Below are 11,248 nucleotides of genomic sequence, written 5' to 3'. Positions count from 1 at the left end.
TGGTCCCGCGTCAGCGTAATCCGTCTTGCTTGAGGCTTGGGGAGGGACTGCCTAAGTACCGACCTGTAGTAGTCTATGTGGGCCTGGACGCGCCCATGGTGGTGCATCTCGGTGACATACTTCCTACAAGCTGCGGCAGCCGCCCGATCCGCCTGGGCCTCAAGTCCTTCTTCAGCCTTGAAATATTTCTGCATACAAAACCGATGTATCCATTCATTATTTCAATAAAAGATTTAACCAATGAATGCGATGTATTAAGCAATGTTGTGCGAGAGAGACTTACCTAAAACTCCGCCAATACTCGCTCCTGCTTGTTGCGGTAAGTGTCATCCGTGACCAGCGCGTACCTGTCCCAGTTGGAGGCCGGCTCCTGCACCACCGGCTCTTCGGACAGTTGCACAATGCTGGGGTACCATTTCCTACACAAAACACCAAGGATGCTCGCGGGGGTGCGTGCTGGAGTACCCAACAAAACCAACCAGGCCCTGCACAAGTGATTAAGAAAATTTATCAGTTTCTCTTAAGATTTCCAACATATCTTATGAAGTAGTTGTGATAACATCCATAGTTACTTACCTCTTTGCCATAGGCCAAATCACTGAGCGGTTGTGAGGAAGCGGAACCGGAGGGAGGCTCGCGGGACCTCGCTCGTAGAGAGTCCGGGTAGCGGTACCCTCTCCCTCGCCCTCGAGCGCCTCGCCTCCCTCACCCTCGAGCGCCTCGCCTCCCTTGCCCTCGAGCGCCTCGTCTCCCTCGCCCGTCTGCTGACCCCTCTCGTCCTCCGACGAGGACGAGGCTGTGGCCGTCACGTGCTCCTCCTCCAGCACCTCGTCACGTGTTGAGGGAGGAGACCGCTGCCTCCTGCGGCGGCTGCCCCTGGTCCTCCTCTCGTCACCTCCTGCGGACGCTACCCCGGACGACGACCCCTCACCTCGAAGGAGAGGGCGGTCTCTCCCGTAAACCGAGGGCGTGCCACGGCGTGGACGTCTGCTCGCCATCTTTGTCCAATCACCTGCAATCACAAAGAATGAACAAGACTAATTAGTACATATATTAGAAATAGATTCAAAATATATAAACAAAACACAAATTAAAAAACCATAGTATTACATGTATTAGGAATAATCTTCATGATTGGGATCATAGGTCTCATCATCACTGTCAAAATTGTCTAAATAGGCAACACTATCCGAAGGTTCTATGTTGTCATCGTCGTCATTGCCTAGAAGTAATCGCTCAAGCATTGCTATGTCCTTGGCATTTACCACCACATCTCCATCGACCTCGTCATCAACCGTTTCGTTGTCTACTTCCATTTCGATTGCTTCGGGTAAGACTATCTCAAACGTGCCTGGTAGCCCATCTTCTTGATAGAACTGTCCATCATATGTGTTTGCGTTGAAGTTGTAATCATCATCATTTGGGGCAGGTAGTTTACCATGTGGAGATACCTGGTGCACAATAGCCCAACCCTTAAGATCCTCTTTGTCTTGGTTGGCGTATCGAGTATAATACACCTGCACGGCCTGGGTTTCAGGCATTCGACGTCGCAACTTGCTCGAAACCTTCTCAATTTTTTACCACAGCCTACACATGTGATAACATGACATCTCACCAAGTTTCGTGATTTTCGGACTTCGTATGGATTTTATATAATTTTAAAACACTTTTCCGGCAAGTCGGTCGTCATGTTACGCGAACAAGATGCGCGAAATTTGATGCGAGTTCGTGGATAGGGACTCAACATGCACCAATTAACATGAATAACATTTTTCGAAACACTACATTGCAATATTCCATGCACCTGCAGTTCAAATTTGACATATTCGAAAAAAATCAAAGAATCGAAATAAATTAAGGAAATATACAAAACAAAATCAAAATTGGCCTAAATTTTAAAATTGAGTTCAAAACAATGTATTGTAGCACCACAAAAAAACTGGGCTAAAAAAACAAAACAAAAAATTGCCGAGGGCCTGGCCCGTGGCCCTCGGCAAAGAATTAAAAAAAAAAATCTTTGCCGAGGGCCTATCCTCGCCCTCGGCAAAGGGCTTCTTTGCCGAGGGCCTAGCCTCGGGCCCTCGGCAAAGGCGATTTATAAAAAAAAAATTTGGCCGAAAAACTCATTTTAAAAAAATCTTTGCCGAGGGCCTGGTCTAGGGCCCTCGGCAAAGACTTAAAAAAAAATTTGCCGAAAAAGCTGGTTTCATAGAAAAAATAACCTTTGCCGAGGGCCTAACGGGTGGCCCTCGGCAAAGCTTGACGGAAAATGGCCGCCGTGACCCAACGGGCCTAATTTGCCGAGGGCATCTTTGCCGAGGGCCGCGGCCCTCGGCAAAGATTTGATTTGCCGTGGGCCTGTCTTTGCCGAGGGCCGTACCCTCGGCAGGGCCGTTCTTTGCCGAGGGCTCCTGTGGCTGGCCCTCGGCAAAGAGTGTCTTTGCCGAGTGCCCGAGATTTGGCCCTCGGCAAAGCACGCGTTTCCAGTAGTGTGACTAATAAGTGGTCTGTTATCTAATAATGCATGTACTGACTGTTGTCCCTTTGTGACAAAGGACAATTTGTATTTCTGGCTCCATCTCTGAAATATGAGGAATCCAAGATACAAAATTTGTAGAAAAATACAAGGTATTTTGGTTTCTCAACTCCCTCTCTCCTCGGTCTTTTTTGGCAGTAAATACTTAGATTTCTTTTAAACTTGGTGTCACCTAAAAAGCCCGTAACTAACCAAAATGATAATTTAACTACTCTCTGCCTCTTAATTAGTGAGGAGCAAGGTTGTCTTTTGCCAAAAATTTTATTTTGTCCAAGACTTATTTGGACCCCTTATATTTTGGGACGGATGAAGTACAATCTTTGGTGGCCCCATCCCCCGTGTAATGAGGGCTTCCCATGATTTACTGATGGTTCGTTTCATAGATACCTTAGGTCAGTCTCAATGGGGATTTCATAGAGTTTCATGGGCATTAAATATGCTGACATGGTACTGTCTTGATGAAGAAAGAGAAGATAAAAGTTTTATAGATGAAACTCTCATGCACTGTTTCCAAAATATGGATGTGTTGGAAACTGGGAGATGAAACCCCCACTGAGACTGGCCTTATGCCCCCCCCCCCCCCCCCCCCCCCAGCAAGATTCATTTCATACTAGATTAATACACAACACATATACATGCCTTGATATATGCTAAGCACCGTCACCGACCATGTTTCAAACAACATGGTATAAATAAGTAACTCTTCAAGCAAGCAAGCAGGGCAAGTCCAATTAAGCAAGCGCTATCTACTCGGTTGATCACACGTCGCAGCCACTTCCTTCGCCCAAGAATATAATATAAGGCGTAATATACTGAACCCAAACAAGGACAACACTTAGCTCGTTAATTAATCTAACTCCTTGCTTTGTGTAAGGAAGGCATATGTACACAACGACTTCCAGCAAGTTGCATCGCATACACGATATATTTATGTCTTTGACATTTGATTACATATATGCTTAGACTGTTTGGAGAAGAAGCGTGGGAAAGAAAGCAGAAAGGATGGAAAATGAGGAAGGCCAGCAGCAGGCAGCCGCTGAGAATTAGCTAGCTAATAACTACGCCATGGTCATTAACGATGGCGTCTAAGATGATCTATGAACAAGAAAAACCGATGAAGCACATGAAAACATGCTTCTGCAATCTGCATATGTATAGGAATGGATCGGAACAACTAGCAGCGAAGAGGCTTGAACGCGATGCCTCGATGACAAGGCCGCGCTTGGGGTACCACCCCAGCAGCTCGAAGCTCGCCACCACCTCTTCCTCCCTCTCCATCTCGTCGCCGCCGTACATCACGCGCCCCATCTCCATCTCCCACCACCCGTCACCACGGAGCCTCGGCCCCCAAAAGGGGTTGACCCGATCGAGGTGAGTTACGAACTTTCCCCATGAGGGAAGGCCAACGCCGAGCCGTCCGCCCAGAAGCACCGTCTCCCGAGCCATGACCCACCTACCGACCTCCTTCGCCGGCCTACCTCTCTATTGACAGTAGATAAGAAATATTATAAACCATCAATATAACTTGTATAAGGGTATGAAAGTAATCACCAACAAAGGTTTAGGAGTTTAAACTAACAAATTCCACGAGTTCTGATGAATCTGTGCTTTCTGCAGGGTTTATCCAGAAAACCTTCAAGGTGGACCTATATGTCAGAATTAATCACGCTTAATCGCGGCATAAACAACTTTAGAAGGTTCCAGAGGACACCAGAAGACACCACACCGCGGCGGAGGTGAGAGGCCGCCACCTGCAGACCGGCCAGCCCCCTGGCCCACCCGTCAGCTTCCGCCTTGTTACGTCAGTTCTCCACCGCCTCCTAAATTGCATCTACGCCATCCATTCAAGTTGGTTTGATCCGAGGGCTCAGGATTGACGCTCCAGCCTATATACCAGCCCCTGCCACCCCCTGAGGCATCAAACCCTGATCAAGTCAGTTGAGATGATAGAAACCCTAATCATCCACAGAGCTCCACCGTATTCTTGGGCATAGCTAGCTAGGCTAGGTCTAGAGGGAGGCAAGCTTCGCTTGGATTCCCGATCTTGTCAAGAGCGTGGCTTGGTATAGCCTTTGTACCCCCTCTCTCGTTTGTATCTCTCATTACTTTTATATGTTTGCTACAATTGTTATGACAATATTCTTTATATCATTCATGTTCCTAGTTATAATGTTCATCGTGTACTTTGATTATATACTTAGTATAGCTAGATTGTCATCATGTTCAAGCATAAGTTAGTATAGCGCTCGCTCTGGTGTACACGGGGTGAGTGCTCGACATTGTGTAAGCGTGGTGCTTATACGTTGTTTACCTACGAATGCACCCTATATTCTGGGTCATGTGGTAGATCGCGGATGTGACACTCACTGTTGAGTCCTTTATAGTCCACTCCCCTAATATAGGACAAGTAGGATCTAGTTACGAAGGAAGATAAGCTCTATTCTCAATCTTCCTTAGTAATATTCGTTATATATAGATATGAAGTTGATCTTAGCCATGACTACTAGGTGTAATTTCACTAATCAATGTATGCTTTAACTTGTAATTAAGAATGACTTAGAAATTATTCCTCTATTATTCTACTTAGCCATGCTCTCATAAACATGGTGAACATGGTACAAGCTAGCCAGTTTTGTGGAAAGGCACATGAAGATGCAAGTGTTCATGTCCAACACTTCCTGGAGATCTATAGCACTTTCACCATCAAAGGAGTATCTAGAGACGCCATATTACTGTGCCTCTTCCCGTTGTCACTTTTGGAGAAGGCGAAGCAATGGTTCTAGCCAACAAAGATAGAAATACTACATGGGATAACTGCTCAACTACCTTCCTAGCAAAGTTCTTTCCCATAGACAAGACCAATGCTCTGTGTGGGCGAATTTCAAGCTTCCAATAGCAACATGATGAATCTGTCCCTTAGGCATGGAAACGATTCCAAGATTACATATTAGAATGTCCTCATCATGGGATGGAGAATTGTCTACTTATGCAGACTTTCTACCATGGGTTGACCAACAGTACCTGTGAGAACATGGATGTTATTGCTAGAGGTGCATTCCTATCACTCACAATCCGAGGTGCAACAACTCTCGTAGAGAATATGGCCTCCAACCAAGGCTGGAATGAAGAACATCTTCAAACCCGTAAGAGAGGTGGAGGTATGCATCAACTCAAGGAGGTAGACATGTTGTTTGCCAAGATGGATCTGCTCATGAAGAAGCTCGAAGACCGAGCTAATGAGAAGTAAGAAGTCATGCACATTCATGATTCCCGCATGATGTTTGAAGAGTGTGGAAACACTAGGCATTCAGGGAACAACTGTCCTGAAACCCATGAGGATGTGAACTTCATCAACAACAACTTTCATCCTCAACAGAATCAAGGATGGAATCAACAACAAAGGTTGAACTACCAAGGTAACTACCAAAGTAACTATTAAAGTAATAATTTTAATAATCAACCATACTTGAGAAAGTTAATTTCTGGCCAAAAGCTAAAATTATGGAGGGCTTATCTAGAAAGTTAGCTTCCAATGATAAGATCTTAGAAAACATAAATAATAGAATGGATAACTTCTCCTCTGCCATTAAGAACCAGCATAGTTTTAATAAAATGATAGAATCATAAATAGCTCAGCTGGAGGCCGTTGTTCCTCCAACTGACAAAGGTAAAATTCTAGGGCAACCGAAAGATCTAGAAACTACAAATCTTGTCGATATTCACAATGTAGCATACTACTGCATACAACCATCAGCTGGAGGATGGATAGATTATTCCTTGCTTGAAAAGAAAGGTGATCCAGGAAGACCTATCATCCCCATAGCTATTGGACCTCACATTTTCTAAGAAGCTGTCTGTAACTTCGGAGCAAGTGTCAACATCATGCCTAAAAGTGTCAACATCATGCCTAAGATAATTTATGATAAAATTAATGGAGATACTTTGTTGTACACAATTATGCGTTTGTAGCTTGCAGACCAGTCACTCTGCTATCCCAAGGGAGTTCTTGAAGATGCCATTGTACGAGTGGGACAATCATGCGTACCCGCAGATTTTTTGGTTTTGGGAATAGGTGGAGATATAAGGGCACCCATTATCTTGGGCTGACCCTTCCTAAGCACCACAAAAGCCATTATCTACGCGGACAGTGCAAAGATCTGCTTCACAATCAAAGATAAGAAGGAGAAGTTTTTTTTAAGAATCGTATCTTGCAATCTCCTGGTCATCCACAAACGTCGTACCTGCCCGAAGACACAACAGTGACCAAGAAGAAAAATAATAGGAGAAGAAAGAAGAACAAGGCCAGACAGTCACAAGAAGAATCAGTCAAGATGATCAATACACTCAGATCAGAGTACGACCACCTCCTCCCTTCACTGTTCCTTACCAAGAAGGAAGACCCTGGAGTACCGATGATCGAGTGCACAATTGGACAAAGAATATTCCATAAGACCTTCTGTGACATTGTGTTGGGTATCAACATAATGTTCAAGGTAACATATGAATACTTATTTGGTAATAAACCTTTGTTCCCTACATATATGCAATTGCAGATGACGGACCAATCAATTTGATTTCCGAAGGGAATAGCTAAAGATGGTATAGTAAGAATACAAGATCATTATGCCCCTGTCAACTTCATGGTTCTAGACATGGGAGAAGAAGACGAAGACGTACCCATCATCCTTAGAAGACCGTTTTTCAACACTATGAATGCATTCATCTACATCAGATCTGGACAAGTTCACTTCCAATTTTTAGGAGAAAAGGTATGTTGTTATTTTAATAGTTATACCACTTATGAACAGCCAAAGAAGACCTGCTCCAGGAGGAGACGATGATCATCCCAATGCCGGAAGAATCAATCCCTAAAGGATGGATGGAAAGGAGATGAAAAACCCAAGGAAGTTGTGAAAGATGAACCTACTCCACCAAATTGAAGTTCACAAACCAAACAGATGTGGAAGAAAAAGGTGACATCATTAGAGTCACCATCACAAGAGGTGCAACCATCAAGGTCTCCATCTCCGAGACCGACAGATGCACCCAAGGAATGAACAAGACTGAAGAAAAATCTTGTCCAGAAGACTTAAAATTCTGAACCCTCGCCAAGAGGTAAAATTGGTAGTTATCTATATTTACTTTTTAGCATTGGATTTAGAAAAGAAAATAAAAATCCATCATTGCATTATAAAAATCCTAAGTCCCATGTGAATACCTCCATGTATGAGAATTTCACTGCGGTGACACAAAAAAAATAATAAAAATACCATGCATATAATTATATCAGAAAATCCAAAAATATATTAGACAGACATCCTGCTAACAGTTTGCCAATTCAAAAATATTTTTCAATCTCAAGAATGACTAATCTCCAATGGCTGACCACTAACCCTTTATCCTAATCCGTTCCATGAATTTTGGTGTTCTTGTTGATATTTTACAGGATGATGCACATGATCAAGAGCAAGTTTCACCCGATTGACTTCATCTCATTCCACCAAGAGGGCATCCTCTAAGAGAAACCCAACTTCCTGATGAATGAAGAAGATATCTACTGGCAAAACTGCTCTAAAAAAACCATGACAACAACTAGCTTGGGGGAAGGGCATCCCATGTATCTAGCTAAGTATTTCTTTTCTTTTGTTATTCTTAAGTTTGCTTTACATTTGCTATAAAAAAAGATGCATAACTAAAAGAAAAAATAAAAATATGTCTTTGTGATAACTATATATTAGTAAGGTGTGATCTTAAAAATGAAAACAAAATAAAAAGTTTGTGTCTAGTTTGATCTTTAAGAGCTGAACAAATAAAATGACTCTGAAGGTAATCTCTTGAATGGAAATGATGAATAATTGCTCTGTTGTAATTTCTTGCAAGTACCTAGTTTCCAGCCTTAAATTCTCCCGAGTTTTGGATAAGACTGTTTTGATATAAGAATTTACTCTAAACTTGAAACTCGTGGGTAGCATATGCTTGATCTAAGTCTAGGTAATTGACAAATATGATATGAGAAGGTTTGAGCTGTTGTTTATCTTATTCAAAGTGATACTAAAGTTCTGGAGATTTATCTTTTGAAAAACATAAAAATAATTCATGATGAGTTCCTATATGACAAAGCTTGAATTCCTACCAGAGCCATATATGATATTTAGAATAGAAAAATTTTCACTCATATATGCTGCTTGTTCTGCATTGAGTTTAGTCAAGCTTTGTTGACCCTTATGAGAGATTTGTCATGCTCTTAAAATCAAGATCACGTACACAACACCCACATATGCACTACTCCTACACTAGGGGTAGGTGCAAAAACATGCCATTCCATTTAGGTCTACCCAAAAATGTTTTACTCCTACACTAGGAGAAAACACCAAAAATATTTCTTGATAGGCTTTTCATCCACTAAATAAATGCTCCAAGTTTTTGTTGCTATCTCTCAAAAGTTTGTTGTAGAAAAGAAGCATTGGGCTACGTAAAAGTTATTCATAAAAAAAAGAAAAAAAGATGAGAAAAAATGAAGAAGTGTCCGAGATATTTAAAACAATGGGTACTCAGATGCCCACCTGAAAAAAGAGAAAGAGATGAATAAGATAGCCCATGTTTTCTTGCAAAGTTGTTTCTCAGTTCCAAAAGAGAGATAAGTTTTTAAGGAGCATAGTAGAATTATGTTAGCTACCATATATATCCACCATACATCCACATGCATGCACATCTTGATTTGATTGTATGACTCAACTCCCTTTGGATCTAAGGTTTGACTTTACAATATATGTATTGCAAGTATGCTCTTTCATGCTTTCTTCACTCCTATAAGCTCCACATAAGCCTTAGTTGTAGGAAGAAAGCCATAACATCATTACTGCCTTGGAAAAGATCCACAAATACCACATATATTGAGAGACTTGAGAGTGTCATACAATGGAAGCTCTGAGTTTTATTTTGAAAACTTATAAAAACTCCAGAATAACAATAAAGCAAAGAACTTGAGACATAGTGCTTAACTTGATCGTTCTATCTTTTAATTACTCAAGACCCAAGTGAAGGCTAAGAAGCTCCATGGTTGAAGGTAATATGGGTAAGTTTGAAAATCAGATCGGTTTATTCTAATCCGGAGGAGAATTCTTGTTTGAACGTATGTGTACTTTTGAGGAGTGAAAATATCAAAGCAACTCCTGATCCATTTGCTGAGTTTAGCCTTGCTCAGGGACGAGTAAAGGTTAAGCTTGGGGAAGTTTGTTGACGGTAGATAACAAACATTATAAACCATCAATATAACTTGTATAAGGGTATGAAAGTAATCACCAACAAAGGCTTAGGGGTTTAAACTAACAAATTCCATGAGTTGTGGTGAATCTGTGCTTTCTGCAGGGTTTATCCAGAAAACCATCAATGTGGACCTATATGTCAGAATTAATCGTGCTTAATCACGGCATAAACAACTCTAGAAGGTTTTAGAGGACACCGGAAGACACCACACCGCGGCGGAGGGCGAGAGGCCTCCACGTAGGGCTGGTCGGCCCCACCTATAGACCGACAGGCCCCCTGGCCCTCCCGTCAGCTTTCGCCTTGTTACGTCGGTTCTCCACTGCCTCTTAGGTTACATCTACGCCATCCATTCAAGTTGGTTTGATCCGAGGGCTCAGGATTAACGCTCTGGCCTATATATACCAGCCCATGGCACCCCCCTGAGGCATCAAACCCTGATCAAGTCAGTTGAGAAGACAAAAATCCTAATCATCCTCAGAGCTCCATCATATTCTGGGACATAGCTAGCTAGGCTAGGTATAAAGGGAGGCAAGCTTCGCTTGGATTCCTGATCTTGTCAAGAGTGTTGCTTGATATAGCCTTTGTACCCCCTCTCTCGTTTGTAGCTCTCATTACTTTTATATGTTTGCTACAATTGTTATAATAATATTCTTTATATTATTCATGTTCCTAATTATAATGTTCATCGTCTACTTTGATTATATACTTAGTATAGCTAGATTGTCATCATGTTCAAGCATAAGATCGTATAGTTCTCGCTCTGGTGTACACAGGGTGAGTGGTCGACATTGTGTAAGCGTGGTGCTTATACGTTGTTTACCTACGGATGCACCCTATATTCCAGACCATGTGGTAGATCGCGGATGCGACACTCCCTTTGAGTCCTTTGTAGTCCACTCCTCGAATATAGGACAAATAGGATCTAGTTATGAAGGAAGACTTCTTAATCTTTCTTAGTAATATCCCTTATGTTTAGATATTAAGTTGATCTTAGCCATGACTACTAGGTGTAATTGCACTAATCAATATATGCTTTGACTTATAATTAAGAATGACTTAGGAACTATTCATCTAATATTCTACTTGGCCACGCTATACGTTCCAACTAATCGGGAGACTACTTCCACCTTTTCTCAACATGTAATATAACATCGGTTGGGCCTTCCAAGTTCCAACTAATCAAGTGTACGTGCAGGTTCAGTGTCATGCGTATACGTGTGCTACGGTCGATCGCACGTCGTGCCTATAAATAATACATGGGCATGGTCAAATAAATCAAATCATGATGGTCAAACTCCTAATTGTGTCCGTTGTGCAAATTGACCATTTTCACATGGAACACGTAATAATTGTTTGCCTTCTCAACTCTTATCCTTCATATATGTGTCAACGGCGGCAGCAATAGGTCGCAAACTTTGGTTACGGTTTGTTGGAAATTTCAGTTGG

The 11,248-nt window shown here is 42.2% G+C and overlaps 1 non-coding gene across 1 annotated transcript; it reads right to left on the bottom strand.

Moving 5' to 3' along the window:
• Positions 1–5,397: 5,397 nt before the first annotated feature.
• LOC136502347 (small nucleolar RNA R71) lies at positions 5,398–5,506 on the bottom strand. Its single transcript, XR_010770508.1, has one exon. It is a non-coding gene; the product is annotated as a small nucleolar RNA R71 (small nucleolar RNA).
• Positions 5,507–11,248: the final 5,742 nt, after the last annotated feature.

The sequence above is a fragment of the Miscanthus floridulus genome, chromosome 13 (assembly GCF_019320115.1).
Source record: "Miscanthus floridulus cultivar M001 chromosome 13, ASM1932011v1, whole genome shotgun sequence".
Lineage (NCBI taxonomy): Eukaryota > Viridiplantae > Streptophyta > Magnoliopsida > Poales > Poaceae > Miscanthus > Miscanthus floridulus.
Note: the sequence above shows the minus strand (reverse complement) of the source record. Positions and strands in the feature narration are given on the sequence as shown.